Here is a 5,368-nt window from a genome sequence, read left to right on the forward strand (position 1 = left end):
TCCTTTCAATGGCTCCCTTCTTGAGAGCAATACAATTCACATCTCTCGCCCCCATTCATTTAACACGGAGTGCCTGCTCCCTCTGACCAGCAGAAACACAAACAATTATCATAAGACCACTTCTGGTTACCCTCACAGCACCCAACTCTGTTTTCACCCACCCTGAAACCACGAATGGATCAGCCARAAGGCAAGGGTCCACTTTTTCCAAAAACCTCACTCCTACTGTCACAGACTCATCTTTATCCTGACCCTCGGTGCAAGCCTCGGGCACTTCACCACACCTACCACCTCCGATACTTTGCCCTCATCCGCTTCCATTTCTCCTCCAGTCTTTAACTCACTCTGCTTACACTTTCTACCATTCTTATTTAACAAACCATCTCCCTTTCCCCCGCCCTTTTACCAGACTCAAGCTCACCCTCTTCCTCCCTCGCTCTCTTAGACCTCCTCTGACCCCCTCCATATTCCAAGTAGAAGTCTCCTTATGATAATACTGCACTTCTCCTGATATACATCTTGTTCTTGCCTTGTAAAGGGGCGCCATTTAACCAGCTGTCAAATCTCCGTACARTCAGCACGAACCCCTCGAGATGTAGCGGTAAAACAGTGCATCCCACTTGTAAAGCAGCTACTTCGTCTTGATGTTCTTCTTCATCAATAGCTACCACAAAGCTTTTCCATTTCAAACAAGCACACTATCTTTCTCGCGGATTCCTCTATTCCAGAAAAGTGTGAAAAAACGATTGGGTGGTAGAGATACTATGCTACTAACCTCATGAATATGCATAGACAACTTCAACATATAACACATGTTTTTTCTAAGTTTGTGGGATGTCAAGTGTCCTTATATCACTACACTCCTAACAACTTAAGCATTACAAAACCTTTATTAGATCAAATAAACCTCACGTAGCAAATAAGTCATACTTTTTTTGTTGTTGCGCAAAGTCGACATTCATTGACCGCCATACAAAAACTCCTTGCTTGCTGGGCGAAAAAACGCCACCTGCTGGAGGGAGAGAGGTTTCTCTTTTCCTCCCTGGTTACACTGGACTCTGGAGAGAGACGATCGTCGCTGAGGAGTGACGCAATCTGACGTGAGACAATGCGCTCTCTACATAACAGCCCGGAAGTTTCTGAAGAAATCCATTAAGTTTTCACGTTTTTCTCAGCACCAAGCTACCTAGAACAGGTAAAATAATGTTTATAAATCATTTCCCACTAAGCATACATATATACTCTAGCTGGTCAGTTAGTTAGCTAATTATCTGAGCTGCTATTCAGTAGAAACAAGCTCCAAGTTGGAAGTCCAGCAGAGAGGAAGAGGCGAAGCGAGAGGGTTTACTCCGCTCAAATTCTGTCCACGAAGTAATGCAGTTTTGTATGGCGGTCAATGAGGGTGTCAAATTTGGTTAACCAAACATGTAATTGCTGATTTGCTACGTGAGACTTATTTGATCGAATATAAGTTGTGTAATGTTTAGGTTGTTACGAATGCACTGGTATAAGTGGACGCGCATTTCGGCAAATTTGAAAAATAAAATATTTTGTCGGATGGCTAAAATGGTCTAACCTGATCTCGCCTCTCGTCTGCCTTCCATCTTTGAGGACATGAATTTCCATTGTTATAGCGGTCACGCTACTATCTTGTCAATATAATAGATCATCTTTGAGTCTAGAGTCCGTCAAACGCTTGTCAGTTTAATGAATTGGCTAACTAGCATTATGCTAGAAGAGAACATTTTGGAAAAACAAGTAGTTCAGCCAGCTAACTAAACATACATCCTCATTACAGCTGCCTTGTTTACCATGACAACACTTATTTTCAACTAGCTAACGAAACTAGCCTGTAGTGAACTCCACATTCATTCATAGCTACCAAAGGATGGTTTCCTACCACATTTGAAAGGGGATATTTATCATAGTCTTTGTTTATATCATGTTATTCTGACTGCAACACCCACCCGCAGATGGCGGGGTTCGATCTCGTGCCTGTAGATGGTGGCAGTCCAATACACCTGCCCGAGGGGGAGACACTGCTGGGAAGGGGTCCATTCCTTGGCGTAAGTAGCAGGCTTTAGTTGGAAAGTCTAGACTAGTAGTATGGAAAGCCGTTTTAACATAAATTAATAGCATTTTTTTTTAATCAATTATTGTATTTTTTTATATCGATAACTCGAATTTTACATGAATTCAATTATCGATATTCATCAAAAAAAATATCAATTAATTTTTTCATATCAATAATTCCCCATAGCATTGCATTTTTGATATCAACACATCGTTTGAAATCAACAATTCAAATGTATATCCATAATTAATTTCTTTAGATAATTGAAATTGTTGATATAAAATTAAATTATTGATATAAAAATGATTTTTTTTTGTCAAATTGTTTTCAAATTCAAATAATTGATATCATACATCGATATAAATTATTATTATTTTTGCCTAATTATCATAACTAACACTGAAAACCAGTCCGCTTCGACTCAACACATTTTCCCTGAAATAATATAACATGCAGGTGGCAGAAGCCATAAATGCGCTGCACTGGTATTCTTTTAGGTGACTGTGAGTTAGATTCCCCCTGCAGACCAACTTTMYYMYMCMCCCACCCCCMCCCACCCCCCCCMAAAAAAAAATACATTGCTGCTCTTCGAGTCAAGTAACACATATGTGACGATCATTATAACAATGCAGCTAACGTTCTCTCGAGAAATCAATAATTACATTTGTTTATCTAATAACATCACTAACCACTTTTTCCCCACCTAACATCGCTTGTAGGTGGCGGAAGATGCTAATGTGCAAGGCTAATAATCTTTTAGATGCAGTGAGTTTGAGTTCGATTCCCCCCTGCAGACAAACTTTTTTCCTCCACGAAAATACTATCCACTGCTGCTCTTCCAGCAGCAGAAGAGCCATGCTTAGGCCTACATAATGTGCATATTACTGTAGCGTCAGGGTCACAGCGTCCTGCACATCTTTGCTGCAATGCTCCTTCTAACTTGGAGAAATACCCAGTTGCGGTGTCTTCCTGTTGGGAGAAGAGAACCTATGTAGGAGCATGCAAATGTGATCTAGCCCCTATCAAGGTCATTATCAAATACTTTTTATGTATTAAAATAAGTATTTATCAATCCAAAAATTCAAATGTATTGATATAAAAATGTAAATTATTGAACGGAGTATATCAAACAATAGGAACACTTTCCTAATATTGAGTTGCACCACCCCTTTTTGCCCTCAGAACACCCTCAATTTGTCAAGGCATGGACTCTACAAGGTGTCGAAAGCGTTCCACAGGGATGCTGGCCCATGTTGACTCCAATGCTTCCCACAGTTGTCAAGTTGGCTGGATGTCCTTTGGGTGGTGGACCATTCTTGATACACACGAGAAACTGTTGAGTGTGAAAAACCCAGCTGCGTTGCAGTTCTTGACACAAACCAGTGTGCCTGGCACCTACTACCATACCCTGTTCAAATGCACTTAAATATTTTGTCTTGCCCATTCACCCTCTGAATGGCACACATACACAATCTACGTGTCAATTGTCTCGAGGTTTAAAAATCATTATTTAACCTGTCTCCTCCCCTTCAACACTGATTTGAAGTGGATTTAACAAGTGACATCAATAAGGGATCATAGCTTTCACCTGGATTCATCTGGTCAGTCAGTCATGGAAAGAGCAGGTGTCCTTTATGTTTTGTACACTCAGTGTATGTTAAAAAAGCATTCCATGCTAGTTGAGTTAGCTACGTCTGTGTTCCCCAACCCTGGACCTGGAGCGCTAAAGATTCTTGGTGTATATTACTGGCCGGTACAGGAAAGCCCCATACAAACCGATGCCATAGATTTTTTTTTCAACTAACCTATTCTTAGCGATATTTTGTTCTCGTTTCGGTGAAAAAAGTAACTTACAAATGACAGTTTCCAGAAAATAACCAGATCATTGGTTATATCACATTATCTGGCATACAATCTGTAACTGGAGAGGTGTCAGGATGGTTCGTATGAGGCTAAAAGCAGGCATCCCCTGGCCTGTACCTCTCCAGAAGTAGAGTTGGTGACAATTGCTCTAGCTAATGCTTCATTGGTTTAATCTGCAATAAATGAATTATGACCTTTCCACTTTATGCAGGTAGACTTCCAAGCATAATAATAATGATTATTATTATGTATATTTTTTCATTTAACTAGGCAAGTCAGTTAAGAACACTTTCTTATTTACAATGACGGCCTACCCGTCAATTTAGACAAATATCCTAACTAGAAACTTGGAGAAAAAAGAATATACTGAACTGTAACTTGTTATATCTCCTCTGTCTCTTATGGAAAGAAATTGATGTCAGTGGACGTTTAAAATCCCTAGCCATACAACATTACGTTCATGCATAATATACCTACAGTACATACAATTGTCTTTGCCCAGTCTGTACACAATTGACGATGGCAATTCTTGGGAATTTCCTAGTACTGTTTGACTTGGTTTTTATTCCGTTTCTGATTTCCTATTTGATTTCAGACTATAAAAAGCTGTAGAATATATATTTATATTATTTTGTACCTAAATTAAACACAATGGACTTCCATGAAAACAGAACATCTACCATGAGGCAAAGATGCAGCTGATTAGGCTACCTGATTATGAATATTGTGAAGTTAAAATATGCATTTCCTGGCTGATTTTTAGACTGCAATCAGATCAGTCTTGCAGTGTAATATATGTATTGAATTTGTAAAGAAAATGCTTTGATGTGAATTTTAATTAAAGATCAGTACTTAGGATAATCATTTGAATGTGAGTCACATATTATCAACATGCACTTGTAACCTTATTTCAGCAGGCCAAAACTTTTTTTTATTCTCAGGATTCAGGACCCTTTACTATGGAAGTGCCCTTCTTCATTTTGTATTGATTTGTATTGTCCGGACCTACTGCCTGCTGAGTGCCCGTTGTCTCTCAGGTCTGGGGCCGTATCAAGCATCTCAGAGTACGCTGATGTAGGATCTCCCTGTCCATATAATCTTCTTCATTAGGATCTAAAAGGCTAAACTGGTCCTTTTCAGCTCTCCTACTCTGAGATGCTTTAGATATTTTAAATACGGGGCCCTGATCTGTGAGTTTACGCTCTCTGTGTGTTTCAGGTCAGCGACAAAAGAGTCTCCAGACACCACTGCCTCCTTGAGAACCTGAATGGGCAGCTGCGCATCAAACCTGTAGGCTTAAGTAGAATTTATTCTTTATTCCGAGTAGACTATTCTCTCTCATCTAGGGCTCAAGTGCATGCTGACCCTATTAAGACAGCTAAATGACAAGGCGGTCTATTGTGCCAAAAACAACAATTCTTTGAAATCCGA

The 5,368-nt window shown here is 39.7% G+C and overlaps 1 long non-coding RNA gene across 1 annotated transcript; it reads left to right on the top strand.

The window, feature by feature from the left end:
- Nucleotides 1-1,090: 1,090 nt before the first annotated feature.
- Nucleotides 1,091-5,227, top strand: LOC111965142 (uncharacterized). The gene is made up of 3 exons (XR_002877480.2): nt 1,091-1,195; nt 1,974-2,066; nt 5,156-5,227. It is a non-coding gene; the product is annotated as an uncharacterized lncRNA (long non-coding RNA).
- Nucleotides 5,228-5,368: the final 141 nt, after the last annotated feature.

The sequence above is a fragment of the Salvelinus sp. IW2-2015 genome, linkage group LG1, assembly GCF_002910315.2.
Source record: "Salvelinus sp. IW2-2015 linkage group LG1, ASM291031v2, whole genome shotgun sequence".
NCBI lineage: Eukaryota > Metazoa > Chordata > Actinopteri > Salmoniformes > Salmonidae > Salvelinus > Salvelinus sp. IW2-2015.